Source organism: Cyprinus carpio, chromosome B5 (assembly GCF_018340385.1).
Source record: "Cyprinus carpio isolate SPL01 chromosome B5, ASM1834038v1, whole genome shotgun sequence".
In the NCBI taxonomy this organism is placed as follows: Eukaryota; Metazoa; Chordata; class Actinopteri; order Cypriniformes; family Cyprinidae; genus Cyprinus; species Cyprinus carpio.
This window is the reverse complement of record NC_056601.1, coordinates 37,039,134-37,065,681: the sequence shown is the minus strand read 5'-3', so window position 1 is coordinate 37,065,681 and position 26,548 is coordinate 37,039,134. Positions and strand designations below refer to the sequence as shown.

Sequence of the window (26,548 nt, the reverse complement as noted above, 5' to 3'; positions counted from 1 at the left end):
TGTAAGATTGCATGATGTCTGAAGTAATCAGCGGGTATTTTTTAAAAATGTGTTTCAGATCATGTTTTTTTCACCTTATTTAAATGTAAAATTATTCAAAAAATGTTCTAATTTTAAGCTGGAACACATATTTCACACAGTTTCTACTTTTATTACATAGGTTTGTATATACTTTGACGCATGCATAATTTTAATGTTTTTCACATTTACTCTGTTGTTTCTTTGGTTGATCATAATTCTCTACAAACAGCCTATCAGAGGTTACTGACTTGCTATATCCTTAAAAAAATATTAATTTTAAATGATCAAAATTTACTTGAATTCTTGTTTTAACAGATGAGTGCATCTAACACCCAAGAAAAGTACGTAATCCTGCCCAGATTTCTAGAATCATGGCAGCAGGTGAAATAACACAATTGTACTACAACAAACTGCTATATTCTGAGAATAACTGTGCCAAAATAAGCTTCAGATTTAATTGCATTGAAATCTAGAATATAATGACATCTACATAATGTGATCCTGCAGCACAAAGCAGTCTAAAGTCGCTGGGGTATAATTGTAGCAATAGACAAAAATGCATTGTATGGGTCAAAATTACTTATTTTTCTTTAAAGCCAAAAAATCATTAGGATATTAGGTAAAGATCATGTTCTATGACGATATTTTGTACATTGGCCTACCGTAAATATATCATGAAACTTAATTTTTTTGATTAGTAATTTGCAGTTGCTAAGAACTTCATTTGGACAACTTTAAAGATGGTTCTCTCAAATATTTAGTTTTTTTTTGCCACCTCAGACTCCAGATTTTTTCAAATAGTTTGTATCTAAGCATATTGTCCTCCTAACAACACATACATCACTGGAAAGCTTACATTTATTTAGCTTTCAGATGATTTATAGATCTCAATTTCAAAAAATTGACCCTTATGACCTGGTTTTGTGGTCCAGGTTCATCACATATATCAAGTAAGTTATGTTCATGTCAGCACTGATCTGTCTGTCTGTCTCCTGGTGGCTTCCTCAGTGTTAAGAGGAGAAACAAAAACTTACGTGAATAACAGCGAGCAGGAGTTTGTAGACGGCAGGAGAAAAACTGTTCTACAAGCCCTGAAGAAGCTTAAGATTCAATGCAGTGGGTAAACATCTTTATGTTATACTTCATATTTCCAACTGCTTTATGTTGAAATGAACCTACAAATTATGTTGTTGGGATGATGAACATCCGCTGTCCAAGCAATGAGTTTTCACTCTCTTCTTCATTGTGAAAAACCAATGCCATTCATAGGTAGCAACGCATTGATGGTGATCTTCCAATTCTTTGCTATTTCAAAAAGCTGCACACACTCAAAAGTTATAACTTTGGTAGCATTACATTATCTGTTTTATCTAAAATCTTTAACTGCATAAATAACTTTCCAAACTTTCTACAATGAACATTTGTAAATGAAGAGTGTTGCTTCCAGGAGCAAGACTGGACACACCAGTTTTTTAAACTGTGGGATGGGAACAGGCGTTTGTAAACTTACTTTATATCTTAGTTCATTTTCCATTAACTACAAAGCAAGAGTGCTCGACGAGTTTCCAAGTTGGGAATTTTTTGATACTCCTGATACATCTGATACTTTGAATGGGTGTGTGCATTTCAGAAAGAGGTGCCAAACATAGCATTACTGGGTTCTGGAGGAGGACAAAGAGCCATGGTGGGTTTGCTGGGATCCCTGGTTCAGCTTGATAAAGCGGTGTCTTTCTGGAACTGCATCCTTTATCTGAGCGGAGTCTCTGGATCCCCCTGGTACGAACCCTTGAAAACAACAAACACACTGAGACTGAATTGAGGTGAATGTCAAAATGATAGCAGTACTGTATGTTTCTTCTCTGAAGGTGCATGAGCCTCCTTATACAAAGAACCAAACTGGTCCAACACAAACGTAAGAGACTGTGAAAGAAAAACACATCATCGAAAACCTCAGCGGACCAGGAGTCAGCTTGACAGATGCAATGGCCAAACTGAAGAATCTTTACTACGGGAAAGACTTCTTCAGTTTGACTGGACGTCTGGGCAGTGCTGGTACGTCACGTCAATTGTGGAAAGAGGTCTGTAAACTATTCGTGACCATGGATGGATTTTTTACAGGTTTAATTTTATTCATAATTTAGAAAATTTATAGGGTGGTATGATTTACAGCCTGTCTTTCCAAATACTGCTGAATCAACATATAGTTTGAGTTTTAATGTATATAGAAGGGTTAGTTTTATCATTTTCATTTATATCTTGCAGTTCAGTGGTCAAATGATGTTGATTCAGTGTTCCTGAATTTGACTTTTCTCTTTTTGACTCACTAAAAAGAACTGGTTCATTATCATTTGTTCGTGAATAGGCTACACAGGCTGGGCTTTGTGGTTGGATAATTTGTATTTTAATGCCAGGGTAAGTGTTATAATGTACATGACATTTAAAAAATATTTAAATATAAAAGAACTTTGATAGATTTACAATGTTATTTATTATGGGAAATGCAACATTTCTGTTTGTAAAAAGGGTCCAGCATCTCCTAGACTTATAGGCCATATAGGCTTACAATATTACATTTTTAAATTGAGAAAGAAACAAACCAACCTAGCGATAAAACTGATGGACATCTCCATTCAAGTTTTAAATCGGAACATTTCTCTCTAAGCCAGCAGTCATATTCTCTTGATAAATGCTCTCACTGTAAAAATGTCCTATGAAGCTCCATTTGAGCCTCGGATCCTTTTTAAGAGAAAAAACTGAATGTCTTACAACTGTCTCCCCTATATACAATAACATGATGTGTGTTTTCTCTGTAGATCGATGAGCGCACACTCACAGAGCAGCGGAAGCAGCACAATAAAGACCCGTTTCCCATCTACGCAGTGATCGACAAGCAAAGCAAACAGAGCAAAGAAGGAGGTCTGCGTGTGATGCATGAAAAGTGATGAAATGTTAATGTGTTCGTGACAGTAGTTACATAGACATGTGTTCTGTCCCTGCAGACCCCCTGGTTTCAGATCAATCCATATGAAGCAGGTTATTCCCTCTCTGGAGTGTTTGTGGACACCGGCGACTTTGGGAGCCAGTTTCACAATGGCTCAAAGATAAAACATCAAGATGAATTTGACATGCTGTACCTGCAAGGTAAAAAAATTTTGTCACAGAGGAGTTCAATATTTGAGTAACACTTTCTTTGTAATATCAAATACATTGATTGCATACTGTACACTGATCTCTGCAGATGAGTTATCAAATTGTTCATAAAAATAATTATCATGGCTTTTTATGGGTGTTTTTTTGTATTTGATGCTCATTCTATTTTTTATTAAAGCAAAAAGCCCAAAGAAGCCGTGGTTTACAGTGAATTTACAACAGCTAAGGGACGTTGATTAATAAAAAACATTATTCTTCCACCAAACAATATATTTCCTTAGAATCAGGTTGTGTGGTTGCAACAAAGTGGTTACCGAGCAACACACAAACATAAACAAAGGTGTATGTTTGTAGAGTAATTTACAACAGTTTCGAACGTGGCTCAGCCAATCAGAATCAAGGACTGGAACTGTTCGTTTTATAATATACTGTATTTCTGATATAGTCAAAAATGATTTCATAATAAATAAAAATTTTCAAATAAAAAATTGTTCATTATAAAACGGACAGTTCCGGTTCTTGATTCTGATTGGCTTAGCTGCGTTCAATTACAAATTTATTAAATAAACTACAAATTGCCACGAGACAGTTTGCAATTCAATCATACAAAAATTACTCCAGTTATTTTTGCCATTTCCAATGTGTTTGAAATGTTGTGTTTTTTCTGCAGCTCTTTTGCGGCAGCGCTTTAGGGGATGAAGTGGTTATTAAGAAAGACATATGGCAAACGATAAAAGGTGAACATTTTTTCTGAGGACTGAATTTTTTACATTTTTAAAGTCAACAGTTATTTTATTATCATCCTTTTTATGTTTTTTCAGATTTCTTTCAAAATGAAACAATACTGGAGGCAATGAGGGAGGGTAAAAGCATTTCTTACTTGCTTTTATTTAAGTAGCTATTAACATTAAGTATAATTGCTTCTGGTTGTGGGAAAACTGATGTCCTAACATCATAAATTTGAATGTGGAATTTTTTTTTTATATATTGACAGAAGAGGGTGAGAGGAGTGAGGAGAGACATGATGGGATGAGAACAGAGAAAGAAACAGATCCAATCTCCCCGTCTGTAGATGAATGTCACCAGGCACTCATGGATCTTCTGGATAAACATAATTTACATTTGTGCCAGTATTCGGTAATGCGATATATCACAGTAATGCATATGCACGATATTGATATCGTGGGAACTTCTAAATATATTACAAATTATTCAGAATTTGGAATGCATTTTAAGAATACTTTTCCCATCACCTGGTCAAAATTCACAACACCTGTATGCTGCATGTGCTCTGATGTAAACAAGCAGCATGAGAAGCACTTGGGGGAACACGTGAGAGACGCACTGAATGAAAGCACATTCACTAAACTGCAGACAGAATGCAGCCTGAAAACCCCATAAATAAAGCAGCTGCTCTACTTTCTACAAGTATTTAAACAGATTTAAATAGCCATTCAGATTTGTGGATTTGCTGTGGTGTTCATCACAGCCCCAAATACTTAAATATTTAGACTTAATAGGCTATTTATTTTCAAACTTTTTTTTTTTTACATTATAATCTGGACTACAGCTTGCCCTAGATATTGTTTGAAAGTGATTTGATTCTTTATTGTTCGTTCACACTTTACATTAGGGCTTCATTAGTTAACATTAGATAATTCATTAGTTAACATAAACTGCCAATGAAAAATTCTTCTAAACATTCATTAATCTTAGCTATTCCAATATTTAATAACACATTGTTAAAATCAAAAGTTGCAACTGTGTTATTTAATGAGCTAACATGAACTATTTTTTTTATAAAGATTAATACAGCAAATGTAGCTATTGCTCATTGTGAATGGTAATGCATTAACTAAGGTTAACTAATGAGGTCTTATTGTAAAGTGATACTTATTGGTCTTTATAGTTCTTTTGCACTTTAATCTGTGTAAAACTTTTAAATTTATATATTTTACTGTATTGTTTTATTGTATAGTTATTTTTGTTATAAGAAAAAAGTTATTAAACCTGTTATACTGTATTATGACTAATTTTTGAAACTAAATTTCAATATCGTGATAATGCCGTATATCGTGATAAAAGCATTAGCAATTAATCGCAACATGAAAATTTGACACCGGCATATCCCTACTTGTGGACATGAATATTTGTGTTTAAAAATTGTCATTTGTGCTTAAAAAAAAAAAAAAAAAAAAAAGCGTCCGCTAAATATGTGACCATGGGGCACAAAACCAGCCATAAGGATATTTTTTTTTAATTGAGATTTATACATCATCTTCCCATTGATGTATGGTTTGTTAGGAGGACAATATTTGGCTGAGATAGAACTATTTGAAAATCTGGAATCTGAGGGTGCAAAAAAATCAAAATATTGAGAAAACCACCTTTAAAGTTGTCCAAATGAAGTTCTTAGCAATGCATATTACTAATCAAAAATGATTTTTTGATATATTTACGGTACGAAATTATCAAAATATCTTCATGGAACATGATCTTTACTTAATATCCTAATTATTTTTGGCATAAAAGAAAATTTAATTTTGAACCCATACAATGTATTGTTGGCTATTGCTACAAATATACCCCAGAGTGCTCCAGGGTCACATATGTACATATAAACTAAAAATAGTTTATATAACTATTTTATATCCATATTAAATATATAACTATAAAATATATTATATATTTTATTTTTATATTTTTTTTAAATTTTATATATATGTTTTATTTCCATATAAAAATAATATGTAATAATAACACAATCATGTCCTGTTTTCTTACAGACCTCTCTGGAGGCAAAAGTAAGCTGATTTCTACAATGAACACAGCTGATAAAAGAGCAGAAAAACAGTATATAAAACGTTTCGCCATGGATGTGTGCGAAGATTTGAGTAGCCGGATCAAAATTTGGCAATTTGGTAAGTTGAACTGTCTCTAATTTCCAAAAAATAGGTCTAAATTTAAGATTTATGTAGGCTATTTGAATTGCATATAAAATCCATTTGGATTACACAATAAACTTAAGTGATGCATTTTTGTCAGTCATACATAAATGAAACGGGTCAAATTTGTTATTTGTTAATCAAATTAAGAGTTAATACCAATAAACAGTAGCCAGGTTTATATATTTAGCAGCATTTAATTGTTTGCATTCCATACACACAATAAGCAGTAATGAAACAATCTATCCAAGATGTCTACAGCCAAAATGGTTCTTGAAAACCTGAGAATCGTATAAAGAAATGAAGAACTTTATGTATAAATGCATAACTGTTTTACAGATGCTGGGATAAGTATTTGTAAATGCATGGCTCAGTGGATCTGGGGAAGGAAATATAACTTCCTCCACAACATGACAGGTGAGAACAGACCTGCTAAAAACCCACAATTTTATGACAATAAGAAACAGACTAATTTCTCGCTGTGATCGATTAGATGAAGGAGTGAAGTCCACTCTTCTGCAAAGTGAGACGAGAGACTATATAGACGCAGGAGTGTTGCTGAACTCACCCTACTTCTCAGTGCTGAGAGAAGACCGAGACATTGACCTCATCATTTCCCTGGATTTCAGTGAAGGCGATCCTTTCATGGTATTACACACACATATAACACACACTATAATAAAAGTTAAAGAAACAGAGCACCTAGAAATTATCATTCACTCTTTGTCATGTCATGTTCAATGATTTGCCACCTGATTTATGGGCTCACAGAAATCATCCCTGGCCACGAACCGCTGAATTTTAGAATTTCTGATTTTTGAAATCACATAACTTTGGCAGTTTGATACATGCTTCGAAGCACTGGTTCAAAACAAAGGTTTCAAAGCTTCATGAAGCAGTTCTTGGAATGTGCCCTATACTAATCATATCCTAATAAATAAAAAAAAAAGTTAGCCCTGGTTACTTTGGCACATGTATGGTGTAGGGTTAGCGTAGCTGTAGGTTAATTCCCTTATGAAAATTCACTACAAATGAAACCAAAAAACTATGGTTACTAGTTAAACCATGGTGACCACAAATTAACCATGATTTGGCTACACTAACCATCATTTAACCGTGGTATTTGTAGTAAAACTGTGGCTATACAAATGGTAATCACTGAGCCAAAATACCATGGTTACTACACTTTTACTATAATATAACCATGGTTACTTTTTTGTAAGGGTCGTCACAACAAGTGAGAAATATCAATCATAGACCACGCAAAATAGCAAATCAAATAGAAATGCCCAAAGTCTACAAACAAAACAAAAAGCTACAGGGTCTGTGACAAAACTATCATCAACATTGGCTTAACTTTTCAAATAGCAAGAACTCAGACATTTTAAATGTTTTAAAAGCGACCCAATGATGGCTTTTTTCTTACTCAGTGGTATTTTAGCATAGCACTCTAACAGAGAAATTACAACGTTTGACCTAATAACCTGAATTTACACAAATAAACCAGTTCAAAAGTTTATAAATGCTTGTTTCTGAATGCTGTCATCCTGAGCAGTAAAACTGACCACTGTTCTTCAGAAAAACAACAACTTTTGGAAGGGTGGTACTTTATATCTTTAAACAAAAAAGAGCAATTTACACTGATCATTCTGTTCGAAAGCTTTTAATGAAGCCTTTCTCTCATTCATCTCTATTGCAGACAGTAAAAGACGCTGCTGAGACTTGCAAGAAACTAAAGATCCCTTTCCCTGAAGTCAACATTACCAGTGAAGACAAGAAGAAACCGAAGGACTTTTATGTGTTCAAAGGCCAAAATACTCCAACCGTGATCCACATCCCTCTGTTTAATGTGGTCAACTGTGGAGGCAAGTTCAGATCTTACAGCTGTCCTGAATAAACCTGAAATATTACTTAAATAAATTGTTCTGATTTAAGTGTGTTACTGTTTCTTCAGATAAAGTTGAGGACTGGAGGAAAAAATATCGCACCTTTCAAGGTGCTTACAGCGCTGAGATGATCGCTGATCTTATGGACGTCGCTGGAAAAAACATCTCAAACAACAGAGAGAAACTCAAGGAGCAGATTCGAGCGGTCACTGAAGAAAAAAGATTTGGGCGCTTTAAAACTTTTCTGAATGAAGACTAATTTAGACTGAATGCAAGCTGAATATAGAATAAAAACTGATCTGAAAAACAGTCATTTCACAGAAAATAGTGTTTAATTTTTATTTATTTTTTTTATTCTTTGGTCATCATTATTTCTGCTAAATGTGATCTGTGTGGCAGTGCAAGACTATCATGTTTGCATTTTATTTAATATGTTCAAAATGTTCCAAAATGCTTGACTTTAAGCAATAAAGAGCTGATTAAAAATCTATGATTTCTGATTAAAAATAAAAGACAATAAAACCCATTATAATCAGTGATGTTTTCTACACTGGATGCAGTGCTACACGAAAAATCCCCGACAGTAAACTGATGCTTCCTTCTGTTTATGACGTACTGACACAAAGTTTAAATTATTTTTATAAAACAGATAGTTCCGGTCCTTGATTCTGATTGGTTGAGCTGCGTTCGAAGCTGTTGTAAATTACTCTACAAACATACACCTTTGTTTATGTTTGTGTGTTGCTTGGCAACAATTTGTTACAACAACAACCGTTTCTGAGGAACTACATTGTATGGCAGAAGAATGTTTTTATTATCATTACACTTTATTTGCTCTGTTTTATTCTGTGAAACCTTACTATGTATATGGAATAACCGTTTTATAAAAGCAATAAGCCCCGTGAAGCCGTGGTTTACAGTGAATTTATAACAGCTCGTACCTAACAACACCCCTTCACGGCTTCACAGGGCTTATTGCTTTATTATTACATTGTGGACAACCTCTATATTGCTATCGTGACAAAAGCGACAACAGTGTTACCCCCAACACTGGTTATGGTTTGGTTTCACTGTAAGTAATGCAATAATTTCTGAGAAATTTTTATTTGCACTTAAGAGAGATTTTAATACAAAAAAAAGAAGAATAGAGAATGCGTTGCATAGTTCAATTATTAATTATTTGAATGTATTTGATTTTAGTAAAATAGCCTATAACCATACTTACGAAACTTATGTAAATATATGACTTAATTAATATATATTTTAGTTTATTTCAGTTTAAATCTCATTCTTGTTTCTATTTTGTTGATAAATATGGATTCAAAAGACAGTAGTCACTGATGAACTGAATGTTTTCAAATGTTTTATTGATGTGAAACTGTTAAATGTTTATGGCATATTTAACAAAGAGCCAAAAAAAATCACTATGTATTCATAAATTAAGTGTAATAAAAAAATAGTAATAGTAATAAATACAGTACATAATTGCGACTTTTTTTATTAGTTCAAATTGTGGGATACGAACTCAGAATTGCGAGAAAAATGTCATAATTGTCAGATAAGAAGTCGCAATTACGTTTTTCATTTTTTTATTCGGTGGAAGAAATAATATATTGAGCTGGGAACATTGCCAGAGATTTAATAATAATAATCTGAAACTAGTGTTGTGTCATACTGGGCCATTCACACTGAAAGTGTTTTTCGTGTGCGTGTCCATCCAAGATGTTTTGGTTTTACTATATAAACATGGATGTCATTGACGACCAGTTCAAGCTGTTTTTGTTAACATGTTAACAAGCTGGTCAGAGCACTCAAAGCCAGCTAATGCAATGAATGATTCCCAGTCATACAGCAGAGCAAAATCAATATACATGTAAAATATCAATATGTATCAGAAGATGAGTATATGATTAAATTATGAGGATATGTGTATTTTGAGTGTGTTTGTTTTTGTTAGCACATTTGTTAGTGTGTTTTTTTTTCTTATTCTCATTTTTTACACTTTCAGATAAGTATATGATTAAATTATGAGGGTATGTTACGTAACAATTTTCATATTTCGTGAATTTCATGAACGTTTCAATCTTATAGTAAATCATGCATTGTTTTGACAGCATTCTGTGGTGGAATGCATCTATATTCACTAAATTACAGCTTGATTGAAGATACATAATAAAAATAATGTTCACAAGTTTTACCTTGATTTTTCTGTCTTCTGCACACATCACATCACATGTTTCCACTCAAGCTCTTCACTGACACTGATGTCTCTTTGGTAAACAAGTACACTAACTTGTGCATTAAATATTTATATCATTTTCATAAATAGATTTAGAATTAGGGGTTAGAAGCTAAATAGAACCTGGAGTAAAAAATGCCACCAAAATGACTAAAAACGCCCCAAAATTCAAGATATACAGGCAAAAGTAATGACTTTTTTAACACTGAGTCCAATTACTCAGTGAATCATTGATTTGAACAAATCAGTTGAACGAATGATTCAATGCACCATTCATAAAGCGAATCACTTGCTTCGCTCCTGAATAAAGTTTTGAACAGCAGTTTTGAACGAATCCTCTGGATTAAATATAATTTAAATATAAATATATTCATAATGATATATTTAAATCATTGATATTATAACATTACATTGCATTAATTTTTTCAATTGTAAATGCTGTGTAAATGCATTTATGAGTATTTTACAGTCTGTTTAAATAGACTAAGACTAAAGAAAGTAAGAAAGAAAGAAAGAAAGAAAGAAAGAACCCTAAATAGAAAGTCCAAGACTTCGACTTTAAAAAACAAAGCCCACTATTGTTGAGTGTCATCCCAACATCTGTAACAATGAAAGTGAAATGGCACAAGCTGCTTGAATAAAATTATTCATTCAAACATAATAAAAATGACAAATTAATACAAATGATAAAATAAAAAAAAATAAAAAGGGAATTTATTCATTTTGTTTGGTGATTTAATAATTAATTGAAAGAATTCTGTGTTTTTAACAATTATTTATTTAAAAATTTGTGTTTTATTTACAATGATTTATTTAAATATTTCATTGTAGAGGATTTTTTGTTTTACTTTTTAGGGCTTAAAATAATGTGCATGAAGCCTTTCTCTATGGTGGCCGAGAGAGCTCAACATGCTGCAACTTCAGAAAACACATGCAAATAGAAAAAGCACCAGCAAATCAAGAAAACATATTCATCAGTTTGACAGCAGGTGCTGCAAATGCTCACAATGCAAACGAATAAAGAATTTTATTTGTAGTGCATTTCTTTGTTTGGTTGTGTTGTGAGCATTTGCAGCTCGTGTGCTGTCAAATTGATGAAGTTGTTTTCTTAATTTGCAGGTGTTTTTTTCTATTTGCAGAGTGTTGAGCTCTCTTGGCCACTGTATTTCTCCCTGCAGTGACAAGATCGTTCTATCGACAAGTTCATCCAGATCAACCTGTTCCCTGGCACTCAAACTTATTAAAGGTGAGGTGCAGCACCACCCTCCCCAACACACCCACATACAAATCTGTGCTGGTGTTGTTGCTGAAGACGATCCGCAGTAACTGTGAGTATATGTTTTAAAGCTTTATGTATAGATTAGGTATTTTCAGCAATAGAAGAGCAGTTAATGTTTTGATGTCATTATACTTGGCAGGGGACAACAGTAGCATGAATGAATCCAACATTTGTCAGTAATAAGCTTTAAAATAACTATGACCTGCACATGACATCATGGTGAAAAATGATTTGAGGGATTCATATTTCAGTGTGACAAATATTTCCATTATCTAATGTTATATTTGAAAGTAATCTCAAATCATAGTGTAAAATAATAATTGTAGTGTAAAATAATCAAATAGATTTCAGATCATCAAGCTTTTAACTTTTAAAGGGCACATCAGATGCCCATTTTCCACAAGTTGGTATGATTCTTTAGGGTCTTCATGAAATGTCTGTTACGTACTTTGGATAAAATTCCTCAATTATTATGTAAAACAATTATCTTTTTCCATAGACCAAAACAGATCCATTCCCAGAGAGCAGTTTTGGTGCATGTCTCTTTAAATGCTAACGAGCTACTGCTCACCCCACCCCTTTCTTCTGTGGGGTATATTAACACATGACAGTGAATTGCTCATAATTAAAACAGTGTTTTAGGCTAAAGTTTAATGTGGGTGGGAGTAATGAACATAATATGATTGTTTTATTGGTCCAAATGGTCCCCATTGTATATGTACTTTTTAATACAGCATAATATAAATAAATTTACCATATTTTCAGGAAAGTTGCACAAGGTCAGGACAAAAAAAAAAAAAACACATAAATTGCATCAGTGAATAAGTTGCATTTTAATGTTACTTTTAGAAATAATTAAATACTGATAAATAAAACAAATGTTAAGAAACCTAACAAACATTATAAACACAATAAACATGTACAGTCGTAGCTAAAAATATTGGCCCCCTTGGTAAATATGATCAAAAAAGGCTGTGAAAATTCATCTGCATTGTTAATCCTTTTGGTCTTTTATTTAAAAAATTCACAAAAATGTATCCTTAGGTGTATATTGGATATATAAGAATTTAAAATGGAGGGGAAATATCATTATGAAATGAATGTTTTTCTCAAAAACTCGTTGGTCACAATTATTGGCACCCCTATAAATTCTTATGAGTAAAATATCTCTGAAGTATATTCCCATTCATATTCACAATTTTGAGCACTCCACCATGATTATAAACATGAAATCATCCAGCTCTGGCTTCCTGTTTCACAGAAATATAAAGAGGAGGGAAAACAAAGCCCAAATTCTCTTAATCATTCATTACAATGAGAAAAACCAAAGAATATATTTCTGATGTGCAGCAAAAGATAATTGAGCTTCACAAATTAGTGAAGTGACTTTAAGAAAAGAGCTAGAGCAGTGAAAATTCCCATTTCCACCATCAGGGCAATAATTAAGAATTTCCAATCAACATAAAATGTTACAAAACTGCCTGGAAGAGGACGTGTGTCTATATCATCCTAATGTGCGGTGAGAAGGAGAGTTTGAGTAGCTCAAGACTCTCCAAGGGTCACAGCTGGAGAATTGCAGAAAATAGCTGAGTCTCTGGTTCAGAAAACGTTGTTTGGGAGGGTTACAAGAAAAATTCTCCTAGCTCATTCAAAAACAAACTAAAGCATATTCAGTTATCAGCCATGACTGGAACTTTAAATGGGAATGGCTTCTATGGTCAGAGGAAACTAAAAAATTAACTTTTTATCAGCAAACACTCAAGATGGGTTTGGTGAACACAGAGAAAAAAAAAAGTACCCCATGTGTACAATGAAATATACTGCTGTATTTTTGATTGTTGTGGGCCTATATTTCTGCTGGAGGTCCTGGACATCTTGTTTAGATACATGGCCATCATGGATTCTATCAAATAGCAAACAGATAAAAAATCAGTAAGTGACTCTGTTAGAAATCTTATAATGGGCCATGTTTGGATCTTGGACCATGTTCAGATCCCCAAACACAAACCTCAAAAACAACACAGAAATGGGTCACTGCCTCAAAACCAAGCTTCTGCTATAGCCATTCCAGTCCTCTGACCTGAACCCTACGGAAAATGAGAGGAGTGAACTGAAGAGGAGAAGCACCAACATGGAGCTGTGAATCTGAAGGGTCTGGAGTGATTCTGGATGAAGGAATGGTCTCTGATCTCTTATCAGGTGTTCTCTAACCTCATCAGGCATTATAGGAGAAAATTTAGACCTGTTAAACTGGCAAATGGAGGTTTCAAAATGTATTGAATAAAAGGGGGCCATTAATTGTGGCCAATGTGTATTAGAGAAAAACATTTATTTCATAATGATATTTCCCCTCATTTTAAATTCTTATTATCCAATGAAAGGATACATTTTTTGTGAATTTTTTAAATAAAAGACCAAAAGGATTAACAATGCAGCTGAATTTTCACAGCCTTTTTTGACCATATTTACCAAGGGGGCCAATATTTTTGGCCACTACTGTACTTCTTCTCACTCCAAATTGTTTAAATGTAGTGGCATTCAAAACATAACAAAAATAAAAACATATGAATATATATATATATATATATATATATATATATATATATACTGCATATATAAATTGTAGTGCCATTCATTACAAACAATAACATTTATTTTAAATGCTAAGCCTGTAACAAACCTGACCCCTGTTACATTTGTTTGCTAAGCTATTATTTGTTATGTAAATAATACTTTGTTCTACTTTCATGTATGAATATCTACATATTGTACAGATGATAATGAATAGGCTGCGATGTCAAGTTTGCAATAGAACTAATTATGTTGTGTGCATGCAGTAGGCGCTGGCACAAACACTTGGGTTCCTCATATCAGTGGAAAGATTTGATATTCGTCAGATAAGAGCAAGACATCATTCAAAATTATTTGTGTACCTTTAAAAAAACAGTGGAATGTTGTACTTTTGTAAAATAAACAAAACAAACAAAATGTGCTTGCCGTCTCGGTCTACGTGAACCTCTTCCTGAAATGAAGAAAAACTAAATTCAGCAATTCTGTTTACTTGTCACACAGATGTGAGAAATATATTTATAGAAACTTTGAAGTGCCCACTTTTAAGTGTTTACGCTTTGCTTATTTGACATTAAATGCATTATTTAAGTCACTTTGGAATATAAATCAGCATGTTTCAGCAGATAAAACTTGTTGTCCTAAAAATACAGACGAGCAAATTATTTTGCAGACCCCCTAGCTTTGGGTCACAGACCCCAGTTTGAAAAAAAATGGTTTATTGTGTTATTTCTTATTTGATGCATCATTACCAGATGCTGCGTTTTTTTGTTTTGACGGCTCGCCATGTGCTCTGCTGTCATCGCTATGTTTTCTCTGCCCCTCTTGTTATCCCTGTTAGCGTGTTCTCCCTCACCTGCACCCTGTTTGGTTCTGATTATCTTCCCTTTATCATGCCCTTGTGTTTGCTTTCTCATATCAGTCCGTAAGTGTTGTTAGAAGCTCTGATCTTCTCTTTGCCAGTCGTGTCTCTGACCCAAGCCTTGTTTGTTTATTTTTTCCAGTCTAGTCGGTCTGGTGTTCCTGTTTTTTGTCTTCTCTTTTTACTCGCCTGCACTTCTAGGACTCTGGGGTGCTCTCCGCCTTGTCTCTCACTGTTCGTAAGCCTGGGTCTTCTAGTCAGACGACTTCACACTCCATGCTCACACTCAGCATTGCCTCTGGAATTCAGTGGCGGCTATCCACTGCTGGCGCGCCACCTCCCTTCACCATTGGTCGGCAGATGCCAGTTCGATCTCCGCGCTAATCTTGCTGACTGAGTGCTGGCAGTTTCACTATCCGGCTAATTAGTCTACGGAGTTTTTTGTTAATAAACTTTGAAATTTATTCACCTGCAGTTGGATCCCAGTCTCATTTCTGACCGTACGGACTGACCAACTGATGGATCCAGCGGGTGAGGAGTTTGTTCGATCGGCTATCGCTCATCAAGGCGCTCTCCTCGGCCACCACGCCAGCCAGCTCTTGTCCACCCCTCAGGAAGTGGAGACTCTCACTGCCCAAATGGCTGAGTTAAGCGGCCACTTCCACGTATTTCAAGACGTTCTGTCATCCTTCACTTGACGGTTTCCCTGTCTCTCTCTCAGCGCGAGCCCGAGCCGCACGCCAACAACCCTCCCTTGTATGATAGCGATCCGAATTCATGTCAGGCATTTTTATCACAATATGCGCTGCAACCACGCCGATACGCTACAGAGCGCTTAAAGGTTGCTTGCGTTATCACTCTGCTGACTGGAAAGGCTCGCGAGTGGGGGATGGCCATTTGGGATGCAAGAGTCCGCTTCTGCATGGATTTTGAGGAATTTCGCTGTGAAATGACTAGGCTTTTTGATCGCTCTGTTAAGGGGGATGAAGCTGCATCCAAATTAGCACGGCTCCGTCAAGGAGGTCGTTCCGTGACTGAATATGCCATCCAGTTTAAGACTCTAGCAGCCTCTTGCGACTGGAATGAGGGGGCGCTGCGGGCTATGTTTTGGGAGGGGCTTAACTTTGAAATACAGGATGAGATTGCTACAAATTATTTACCTTTAGACCTGGAGGGCTTTATTAATCTGGCCACTTGAGTCGAGAGCCGCCTCCATTTGCATCAGTGACGCTTGGCTCCCCGCTTGTTTTGGGGGCTAGAGGAGAACCAGCCTTTTAAGGGCCACAGACCACCACAGTCGCTTCTGACTAAATCTAAGCCCATGCAGTTGGGGCGACTTCGATTATCTGCCCAAGAGAAACAACAAAGTCTGGTGCAGGGCCTCTGCATCTACTGTGGAAAGCCAGGCCACTTTGCTCAATCATGTCCTATAAAAGCCAAGGCCCCACTTGTAAACTGGGGAGTCCTGGTGGGCACTTCTTCTCTTATCTCCCCTCAGACATGCATCCAGTTCTCTGCCACCATCACCTACCAAGGCTCCCCTTACTCCTGCAAGGCCCTTATTGATTCTGGCACCGAAGTCAGCTTCCTGGACTGCAGCACAGCTAAGAGCTGGGGCATCCCTGCCATTCCCCTCTCTTCTCCTGTCATTGTCTGGGGCCTCTCTGATCAGCCTGTAGCCACTATCACCCACATCACCCCCCGTGTAAGTCTTGTTGTGTCAAGCAATCACCATGAGTCAGTTGTGCTGTTCCTCCTGGAGTCCCCTTATGCTAGTCTTGTTCTGGGGCACCCTTGGTGGCTCAGCACAGCCCTCATGTGGATTGGTCCCGCAGTCAGACTGTGTCTTGGAGTCAGTCTTGTCATGCATGTTGCCTTGGTGCTGCTTCTCCTCCTGTGTCTGTGTCTCCTGTGTTCAGGTTGAGGCTGCTGACCTCACCGGGGTCCCGGGGGAGTATTGTGATCTGCAGCTGGTTTTCAGCAAGTCCCGGGCCACCTTATTGCCTCCTCAATGCCCGTTGTTTTTGCCATCGATCTCCTCCCAGGGACTTCTCTGCCCCGGGGTCGTCTGTTTTCCCTGTCAGGTCCTGAACAAGAGAATATGGACAAATACATTCAAGAATCCCTAAAAGCCTGTCTCATTCGCCACTTGTCTTCCCCTGCTGGTGCTGGGTTTCTTCGTTAAGAAGAAGGATGGCTCTCTGTGTCATTGCATTGATTACCGAGGGTTAAATTACATTACTGTTTAGAACAGGTACCCCTTGCCGTTAATGTCATCTGCCTTTGAACTCTTGCAGGGAGTCAAGGTCTTCACTAAGTTAGACCTCTGCAACGCCTATAATCTCATCCGCATTCGTGAGGGCGATGAGTGGAAGACAGCCTTTAATACCCCCAAGGGACATTATGAATACCTGGTCCTTCTGTTCGGGCTTACTAATGCTCCTGCTGTCTTCCAGGGCATGGTCAATACCGTGTTGGGAGACATGATTAACCAATTTGTCTTTGTGTACCTCAATGATATTCTCATCTTTTCTCCATCCCTTCAGGTACACACTCAGCACGTGCGCCATGTCCTCCAACGGCTGCTGGAGAACCAGCTTTACGTCAAGGCGGAGATGTGCAAGTTCCACACCAAGTCGGTCTCATTCCTGGGTTTTATTGTTTCAGCGGGGGAGATTAAGCCGGATCAGGCCAAGGTCGAGGCTGTTGCCAAGTGGCCAGTCCCTGACTCCAAGAAGGCTCTGCAGCGTTTCTTGGGCTTTGCCAACTTCTACCGCCGATTCATCAGGAACTTTGGCCAGTTAGCTGCACCCTTAACGGCGCTCACCTCCACCTCCTCGCTTTACCCCCACTGTAACCCTCAAATCACCCTGTCTATTCACCGAAATAGCCCTCTTCTGTGGTGCAGAAGAAGAACTAGATCAGGGCATAGGTAAGGGGACTCCACCTCTCCTGAGGTATTGGAATCTCGACCACAAAGCCGAAATGGTCATCCTCCCGCAGTGAGAGCATGACTCATCCAAGAAAGCAGCCTCAGCATGCTTAATGCCAAAACAAGTGTGGCATCTATCGTGACTGTCATCCGGTGCCAGGTAACGACTGCATCCAGAAACACACGGGTGGTGTTACATATGCATGAAATTTTATTTTATTCTCAAGTAATATCTTGTACTAATTACATCTGCCCCCTAGTGGCCAAGAATTGTTTTATTTGTCTTCGTTTATTAGGTGCCGATTTCATACAGCTGTGTTCCTTATGAGCTGAGCGGTATAAATGCTGTTGTGACACTGGAAGCAGTTGCGGGACTTTTGCTGGCAACTGGAGGAAAACTTGACCAGGGGCTGAATCAGCAGTTTTGCTGTGACTTTCTCTCTGTTTTGGTTAAAAGAAACTCTTTAATAAATATCCCCCTTTTAAAACGAGCCTTTGCTTGCCTCCGCCTCTGTTATGTTCATACACGTAACAGGTGGAATGACGTCTTTAAAAAGACACACCCGTATCTTGCTCTTTTAGGGAAATTAGCTCTTTCAGAACTGCTGAAGTGCACAGGAGAACCCTCTTCAGACAACAGGCAGAGCAGAACAATAGAACTTCTTGGCTCTGAAGCGAAAAGCTGAATATGTGTTGCACCTGCTGCTTACTTATGCTTGTACCGTGACGAGCAGCAGCTGGATGAAATTACTGCATGCCAATGTGCATTGGCTCGTTTAGTTTACACTCAAAGATGATAGGGCTCTCAGGGCGAGATACCAATTCGTGGTGACTCGAAGTGATAGACTGAAATAGAACCTCTAACTCAGGGGTAGGCAACGTCGGTCCCGGAATGCCGATGTCCTGCAGAGTTTAGCTTTAACCCTAAATGAACACACCTGAACAAGCTAATCAAGGACTTCAGGATTAATAAGGCTTTTTTTCAGGGTTGGAGCTAAACTCTGCAGGACATCGGTACTCCAGGACTGACGTTGCCTACCCCTGCTCTAACTCAATGCGAACCAACAAGTTTTTTCCATGACAAAGACGGTAGGCTATCGGTCACTCAGTAGGTACTTTTAATAATTTTAAAAAGGTTTAATATTTTTTTTTTAGATTATAAGCTTGTTCATTTCGTTGGAAAGTGCAGTGCACTTCTGAATGGCTGTGATATTTGAGTGATGGAAGAACCTCAAGCTCTGGATTTACTGATTGGAATACCAGGGCTGCATTATTTTGCTCAGTAATATTGAAAAATATTATTATAATAAAAAAAGAACTGTTTTCTGTTTAAATTAATTTTAAAATGCAATTTATATATAAAAAATATATTTTTTTTTATAAAATTGTATTTTTGCAATATACTATCACAAGGAAAAAATTACTGACTCATAAGTTTATCAAATGATTTTCAGAAAATGTACTTTAATGCAAACTCTTTTGTTTTTTAGATGAGTGCATCCAAACCCCAGGAAAGGTAATTCTGCACACATTCCTAGAATGATGGGCTAACAACTGTGCTGCATTTCTTACACAATTAACATCTATAACAAACTGGATAATTCAGAGAATAAACTATTGAAAAGAACTGCACAATAAATTTTATTCAGTTCTAGAATACTTATTTTAAATAGGTGAAGTTAAAATTAGCACTGCTCTGTTTGTCTGCCTGTGTCTCTGCTGCAGCGGTGAGGTGAGATTAGGACACTCTCTGAATAAGAAGGAGGAAGAGTTTGTAGCCAGAAGGAAAAACACAGTTCTGCAATGCCTGCAGAAGTTTAATATACACTGCAGTCAGGTGGTAAGTCTTATTTTATTATACTTCATATATCTAAGTGGTTATATGGATATGACCAACAAATAATTCTCCCTTACAGAAGAACCACATGAATTTCACATTTGTCACATGTGATCACGTGTCCACATATTTTGCATATGTGATCACATGTTGTCCACATGTCATATAATAGAGCATATGTGGCACAATGGCTCAAGTTGTTAGGTCTAAATATAACAAAATAACAAGTGAGACCAATAACTATTGAGTTAATTGTACTAAATAGTCTTTCGGTGTACTTCTATCAACCTCAAGTTTACTTCATGCTATGGGAACGGTGATTGAAAACACTGAGTCACATATTTTTTTTACATTTATAAACAAATCTGAAATAGTGCATTCCCAATTATTAAGATATATATATATAAATGCATTGCTAGGATGTAGTTATTCATTTTAATTTAGTTATTCATTTTAAATTCTTCATAATATGAATAGTGTACAAGGATTACTCAATAAAACCTAATGGAATTTTACTATACAATAGAGACCTTAAAGAGGATTATTATTATTTATTTTTTTTGTCAAGCATAAGTTTCACTCTCTTGATTGTGAAAAACTGTTTTGTTAGGTTTATGCTATAAGTGGTGTGTGTGTTTCAGGATAAAGTGCCAAACATAGCATTACTGGGTTCTGGAGGAGGACAAAGAGCCATGGTGGCTTTGCTGGAATGCCTGGTTCAGATTGATAAAGCGGGTCTTCTGGACTGCTTCCTTTATCTGAGTGGAGTCTCTGGATCCACCTGGTACGAACCCTGAAAACAACAAACACACTGAGACTGAATTGAGTGTTTGAATTGATTTGAATGACAGCAGTATGTTCTTCTTCTGAAGGTGCATGGCCTCCTTATACAAAGAACCAAACTGGTCCACCAAACTAGAGACCGTGAAAGAAAATATCATCAAGAGACTCGGCGGACAGGAGTCAGCTGGGATGACAAATCAGCCAAATTGAAGAAATATTACATGAAAGACTTCTTCAGCTTAACTGACCTCTGGGCAGTGCTGTTTGTCACATCATATGTGAAAGAGGTCTGTAACTATTCATAACACAACCCACCTTGACTGGTGAGGAAAGAAGTGGCCATGTTCAGTTTTAAAGTGCATGTGTTTTTGTGTTTTTAGGTCTACCTATGGTGGATTTTATGGATGATATATATATATATATATATATATATATATATATATATATATATATATATATATATATATATAGTCCATTATTATATATTACATATCACGCATATTACTTAAATATATACATATATGTGTGCGTATTTCTATATACATATACATATACACAGTACACACAGATATAGCCTGATATGTAAACACAAACATTTATTCTGGATGCGATTAATCATGATTAATAGATTTGGCAACCCAGCATGCAGCTGTTATGCTGATAATATTAATCGCAATGAACAGTTTTAAATTTTAACGAATTTTTAAATTCTAACAGTAAGATGCAAAAATATTTTTGAAATGTTGAGAAATTGAGAAAGACTTTTGGAAAATTTAAAATGATTAGAAGAAGTCAGAGCAATCACAGCTTTTATTTACTCACTGCTTTAATAACATTAGCGACAGTGTTAAAAGTTTCATTCATGAGGACGAATATAATGAAATCTACTCTCAGAAAAGAGCCACTTCTTTTAATGAAGTAAAGTCCCTGGTTTAACCTTCTGCAGAACATCAAATATCCTGTTGTAAACTCAAAAAACCTCAGCACATTATTTCAAATATCTCAAAGCCTTTTCTTTAGGATTGTATCAGAGGAAGAACCGCTGACTGTCTTCATTATTCCTCAGAGAAGTGTCCTTTCTAAAAGCGATCTGAAGAACCCCAAATGTTGCATCAAGTTCTTTTTAATTTGTACATTTACAGCTTGTTTTTAAAACTTTACTTAGGACATGTTGAGCAAATGTCATCAATCAAACTTTTTCATGATCACCCTGGCAGTCTCCACCACAATATAACACTACAATAAAAAATATGTTCTCATCAGATCGATGAACAAACACTCACAGATCAGCGGGACCAGCACAATGAAGACCCGTATCCCATTTACGCAGTGATCGACAAGCAATGCAAAAGGCGTGAGGAAGGAGGTCTGTGTTTTTGTCTGAAACAGACAGATTTTTAATGTGTTTGTTTCAGCTGTTATATGGAGGTGTTTTCTGTCTGCAGACCCCTGGTTTGAGATCAGTCCACATGAAGCAGGTTATTCCCTCACTGGAGCGTTTGTGGACACCTGTGACTTCGGCAGCCAGTTTGACAACGGCTTAAAGAAAAAACACCAGGATGAAATGGACATGCTGTACCTGCAAGGTAATAAACTCTGTTCCAGGACTGCTGTAACATGCAGAGAGAGAAATGTAATCAAGGATGATTGGAAATGTTCAAAAATAATTTAAAACTTTATTTTGCATTAAAATTGCATTAATTTATATAGCACAAATAAACACAGCAGGAGCTGACCACTGCGCTTTACAGACTATAAGACTAAGATACATGAAAAAAGCAAGAGAGAGAAAACAGGAACACATAATGAAATAAAAAACATAATTAAGATTTGTTAAATGACTAGAGAAGAAAATACAAGTTTTAACTTAGATTTAAACTCACGTACAGAGGACAGGGGTCTTAGAGATAAGGGGGGAGGCTATTACAGAGCACTGACAATCATTATAAAACACAGTAATATGTTCACATTTGCGCACTCAGTTTCATTATCACACACACAAATGAATACTTGCAGACTCCTGACACATCTCTGCCATGAGCTCTGTTCAGGAAGCTGAGGGATAACATTTGTTTCATTTATTTGAAACGTTGTGTTTGTTTCATCTTGTGTTTTCTGCAGCTATGTGCAGCAGTGCTTTAGCTGATGGAGAGGCGACCTGGAAGTGGATAAAAGGTACAACTTGAATTGTAAAACTTGAAGATTTAATTCTGCTTAAAAGTCATTTAGTTTTCATTTGATTTTGTTTTTCAGCTATTTCAGTGCCTGAAATAAAATCGGTATTAGACAAATTGACCAAGGTATAGAATTTTAATGTTTATTTATTGTTTAGTTCCATATATTCAAATATTTGTTGATCTGTCATTTGTAGCCAAGCAAATGTTCAAACTACAAGCTGAAAAATTAAGTGTCAGACAGTAAAATCAAAATTTATTCAGACACCTTCAACATTTCTCACATTTTCACTGTTTATTTGCTATGGTGTTTAGAAAATTATAATAAAATATAGAGTTAAACTGTGTCAGAACAAATTCATCTTGATAATGTCAGATAAGTTGATAGAAAGGTATGTAACAAAAACATGCTCAGGTCAAAGTGTGAAATCAAATTTTTGCTCCCAAATTTTTTTATTAGATTTCTGGAAGTCTACTGTATGAAGAATGTTTGAGTATAATATGTCACAGTTTACTTTATTTTGCTATTCTCACTTACATAAATGAACTATAGTGTCCTGCACCCACTAGTAAAAAAAAAAAAAAAAAAAAAAATTCTAGTGTCTGATTAATTTTTGGTTTAACTGTATGTATTAAAAAGGTCTCTTCAAAAAACTGTTAACATCCCATGCATAAACATGTAGCACTTGCTAAAAATATATCACCAGCCCTGATGTAATATTGTTTTGTATGATTGCTTCTGTTTGTGGGGAAACACCTGCTATTCACTGTGTAAAAAGGAAAAGATCACACCGGAGGAAAACGCCTCTAAAACCACTCAGGAGCCTGTCGGTGAGGTCAGTGAGGAACTTACCAGGGTTCTTGGCAAACTCTTTCAAAAGGAATGAACAACCGGAATTATTTCATACAATACATTAATGCAATTCATGGAAGCACAAAAATAATGCAATACATTAGCGTTAACTAAAAACCAAAATCTCCTTTAAACTGTCAGTTATTAAACTTCTTTCCCCAAGGATTACAATATAATGTAAATTGCAATCAATGTAAAGTAATAATAATAATAATAATTCATCATACAATAATAGTTCATCATGCAATAGAAGAGCAATGAAAAAGAAGAAGCAGTTGGTTGAAAATAAAGATATTTTCCATTAACACGCATCTGTCACAGGTAGTGCTAAGCAAGTTTGATGAAGAAGGAGAATCCAAAAAAATTGTCTTTCGATACAGTTATGGCCGAAAATATCGGCACCCTTGGTAAATATGAACAAAAAAGGCTGTGAAAATTAATCTTTTTGATCTTTTATTTTAAAAAAAAAATCACAAAAATCTAACCTTTCATTGGATAATAAGAATTTAAAATGGCGGGAAATATCATTATGAAATAAATGTTTTTCTCTAATACCCATTGGCCACAATTAACGGCACCCTTTTATTCAATACTTTTTGAAATCTCCATTTGCCAGTTTAACAGGTCTAAATGTTCTCCTATAATGCCTGATGAGGTTAGAGAACACCTGACAAGAGATCAGAGACTATCCTTCATCCAGAATCACTCCAGACCCTTTAGATTCACAGCTCCATGTTGCTTCCCATCCTCTTCACTTCATCACACTCATTTTCTATAGGGTTCATGTCAGAGGACTGGGATGGTCATAGCAGAAGCTTGGTTTTGTGTTGTTTTTGAGGTTTGTGTTTGTATTATTGTCCGGTTGGAAGATTCAGACATGGCCCATTATAAGATTTCTAACAAGTCAGTCACTTTTTGATTTTTTTATCTCTTGGTATTTGATAGAATCAAAGATGCCATGTATCTAAACAAGATGTCCAGGACCTTCAGCAGAAATATAGGCCCACAACATCAAAAATACAGCAGTATATTTCATTGTACACATGGGGTACTTTTTATCCCTGTTTTCACCAAAACCCATCTTGAGTGTTTGCTGCTAAAAAGCTCATTTTTTAGTTTCATCTGATCATAGAAGCCAGTCCCATTTAAAGTTCCAGTCGTGTCTCATAACTGAATATGCTTTAGTTTGTTTTTGGTTGAGCTAGGAGATTTTTTCTTGAAACCCTCCCAAACAACATGTGTTGATGTAGGTGCTGTTTGACAATTTTTATTAAGGTTTTTTTTCTGAGAGAGTGAATTTTTTTTTTTTATTTATTTATCTGTGACCCTTGGAGAGTCTTTTGCTACTCAAACTGACCTCCTCACCGTGCATTAGGACGATAGAAACACACGTCCTCTTCCACGCAGATTTATAACATTTTATGTTGCTTGGAAATTCTTAATTATTGCCCTGATGGTGGAAATGGGGATTTTTACTGCTCTAGCTCTTTTCTTAAAGCCACTTCACTAATTTGTGAAGCTCAATTATCTTTTGCTGCACATTAGAAATATATTCTTTGGTTTTTCTCATTGTGATGGATGATTAAGAGAATTTGGGCTTTGTTTTCCCTCATATTTATATTTCTGTGAAACAGGAAGCCTTGGATGGATAATTTAATGTTCATAATCACCCTGGAGTGCTCAAAATTGTGAATATGAATGGGAATATACTTCAGAGATATTTTACTCAAAAGCATTTATAAGGGTGCCAATAATTGTGTCCAAAGGTGTATTTGAGAAAAAACATCATTTCATAAAATGATATTTCCCCCCGTTTTAAACTCTTATTATCCAATGAAAGATTAGATTTTTGTGAATTTTTTAAAATAAAAAATCAAAATGATTAACAATGCAGATTAATTTTCACAGCCTTCTTTGATCATATTTACCAAGGGTGTTGATATTTTTGGCCATGACTGTATATCCACAAGAAGAAACACACTGGAAATCATAGGAATCAATTGTAAACTGTAATTTATTTCTGTGATGCGCAGCTGTATTTTCATCATATTATTACTAGGGTCTTCAGTGTCCCATGATCTTCAGAAATCATTCTAATATGATGATTTGCTGCTCAAGAAGCTGTTTTGTAACATTACACTATTCCATTCAAAAGCTTGAAATGGTTTTTGAGCAGCAAATCAGAATATTAGAATGATTTCTGAAGATCATGGGACACTGAAGACTGGAGTAATGATGCTAAAGATTCCGCTTTGAAATCACAGGAATAAATTAAATATTAAAGTATATTAAAACAGAAAAATTACTTTAAATAGTAACAATGTTTCAAAATTTTACTGTTTTTGCTGTACTTTGGCTCAAATAAATGTAGGCTTGGTGAGCAGAAGAAGAGATTTTGACTGGTAGTGGTGTGTATATATAATCAATACATTTGCAGTGTGCTTGTGTTTGGTTAATGTGTTTCTCCGTCCCTGTTGTCTTATAGACGAATGTTACCAGGAGCTCTTGACACCCTGTGGACGCTGACCCTTCTGCCCTTGAGCAGTCCTCCAAAACAAAACTGACCGGTAAACTTTTCCTAAAGTGTGCTATAATTTTTATAGAGAATATTTGGGGCTAGTTGTCACACTTACTGCAGTGAATATGCATGTTTGTTTATCACTGCAAACGTAGATAACGTTTGAACTAATGCAATGAAAACAAGGCTGATGGAAATATGTCTGAAGGTTTTTTTTTTGTTGTTGTTAGGGAAATAAATATTTTTACTATTTTATGTTCACAAGGGTAAACAATAGTACAACTCATTGTACATTATGGCTATCTCTCACAGACTTGTTTTCACATCAAATTAACATCAAATATAATTAAATTGTTGTCTGTAGTGTGGGGCACATTGTCACAGAGGGGACATTATAAAACGCTTAACGTTGAAAACGCTTAATGCGTTAAGACTGTAATAGTAACCTGTAATAACATCTATCGGCCCCACCCTACTGTCTAAAAAAAGCCATATTTCACA

At 35.9% G+C, this 26,548-nt stretch overlaps 2 pseudogenes; both read left to right on the top strand.

Annotated features, from left to right (window-relative positions):
* Positions 1-392: 392 nt before the first annotated feature.
* On the top strand, positions 393-8,476 carry LOC109078949 (annotated as a pseudogene).
* Positions 8,477-11,493: 3,017 nt separating this feature from the next.
* Positions 11,494-23,563, top strand: LOC122137403 (annotated as a pseudogene).
* Positions 23,564-26,548: the final 2,985 nt, after the last annotated feature.